Source organism: Stegodyphus dumicola, chromosome 6 (assembly GCF_044657685.1).
Source record: "Stegodyphus dumicola isolate Sdum_Otavi_A_Nest chromosome 6, ASM4465768v1".
Taxonomy (NCBI): Eukaryota; Metazoa; Arthropoda; class Arachnida; order Araneae; family Eresidae; genus Stegodyphus; species Stegodyphus dumicola.
The window spans coordinates 210705119-210707234 of NC_140773.1; the positions used below are offsets into that span (position 1 = coordinate 210705119).

At 35.3% G+C, this 2116-nt stretch overlaps 1 pseudogene; it reads left to right on the forward strand.

The window, feature by feature from the left end:
• The first annotated feature begins 295 nt into the window (after window positions 1-295).
• On the forward strand, window positions 296-1502 carry LOC118186732 (small ribosomal subunit protein eS6 pseudogene; annotated as a pseudogene).
• The last annotated feature ends 614 nt before the right edge of the window (window positions 1503-2116 follow it).

The following is a 2116-nucleotide window of genomic DNA, read 5'->3' on the forward strand; positions in this document are numbered from 1 at the left end:
TTAACATAAAGTATACAGGATAAACTATTTTAAATATTTGAACAATGATTAGCAAATATAGTAAGATTTATGATTTTCGCAGGAGCATTTTAAGGGAAATACATCATTTTATGTAAGAGACAGTATAGCAGCTGAGTTTACAGTATTGTAAACTAAATCAGAAACAGCTGAATCCAAATTCAAATCATTTTGTTTGGATAGAATAGCGCGTAATAGCTTCTCTGCTGAGAATGTTATTTACAGAGTTTTTTATTCCTTTTTCATGCTCATAGATGAGAGTCGGTTGAGGGTGAACATGCTCTCCAGTTCTGATGCTACGGTAATAGCTACAGTAATTTCTTCCGAGTGTTATAATCTGTCCCTTGTGATGAATGGAGCCAATTTTGGGATTTATCTCTTTTTTTCATGGAATTGGTAACTTCTCAGACGGTGTTAGGCTCAAACTCAACATTTTCAAGGAAATTTTTCCAGTATCTTGATCTGTAAACTTGAATATTATCAGAAATTTCTCTGGCAAGAGAGTTAGTTAATTCTGCGCTTTGTAGCAGTATTCCCCGCTTTGTTGGAAATCAGCCACTCTATTCTTAGCGTATTTTTCATTCTGGTTTTATCTGTAATGAATTCCAAAAGAGTATTGGTATGATTAAATGGAACTACAGTTGCAGAGTTGTTAACAGTATTGTTTATTTTATGGCTAAGATGACAACTGCTGTTTTCAGCATCTCTAGAATTAGCAAGATGTAGAGATTATGGCTTCAAGGCTCTTTCTAAATGTTGGAGATTCCTTGAGAGAAAATGTCGAGAAATTGAGGGTTGAGCGCTAGGCGGCAGTAAAAAATGGAGGATTACCTTGTGAATAAAGGATCTTTTTTGTCTTCTGTACATGTTTCAGGAGTATCTTTTTTTTTTTTTTTTTTTTTTTTTTTTTTGCTTTGAAGAAAAGCGAAACAGCAATTAGGAAACTAAATATAGCTAGCTATCTTGCTACCGGCTGCCAAAAACTCATTGAAATTGACGATGAAAAATTGTTGCATATGTTTTATGAAATACGTATGGGTCATGAAGTTGAAACGGATGGCTTAGGAGACGAATGAAAATGTTATGTAATATGTATTAACGGTGGAAATGACAAGCAAAGATTTCCAGTGAAACGAGGTATGTTAACCACTGGTCGTGTAAGGCTTCTCTTGTCCAAAGGCCACTCATATTACAGATGCCGAAGAACTGGTGAAAGAAAACGAAAGTCTGTGACGGGAGGTATGGTTGATTCTAATTTGAGTGTTCTTTGCTTAGTAATTATTAAGAAAGGTGATACAGATATTCCTGGCTTAACAAATACTACCATTCCCCGTCGTCTTGGACCGAAACGAGCCAGCAAGATCAGAAACTATTCCAACTTAGCTAAAGATGATGATATTCGTCAGTTTGCTTGTTGCATTATTTTCGTAAGAGACGTTTTATCGGGACGTGACATATCTCTGACAATTTCCCACGACGAATGAGAAAAGGAAAATACCCTGCTCGTCTTTCTTTGGGTGTCCATTTTTAATTCTTACATGTTTATAATTTGTTCAAAAAAGGTTGTGGCGGACTATAATTGACCAATTATGTTCAAGTGAGGCTTGTTGAGTCAGAAGATGGATTGTAATACGGTAATGAATCTCGAGTATATGCGAGCTAAAAGAGAAATTTCTGAAGAATTATTAGCCTTGTGGAAAATAATCAACTGTATTCAATGGTTTAGAATTGATGAAAGAGAAGGGGACATGGAGGAAACATCCACTGATGTGGAGATATGATGATCTCTGTGATGTTTTTGTTACGATGCGTCTGTCATAAACGTATACTGTATTTATATCTCCAAAATTTATGATCAATCGAAACTCAGCCTTTGAAATTGTTCCGTAATGAGCGAAGGAAATAAAAAGGTTTGTATAATAGTTTTTCGACGTATTATAAAGAGTTTGTTCCGATCTGATATTTAACGTAATAAGAAAAAACGTCTCCACTATACGAACATTGTCCAATTAACCTACGTACTGCAAGTGACTACGTTAAGGAGAGGTTTCAGGAATTCATTTGCAGTCTGATTCTCGGAAAGTTATTCTTCAGCATT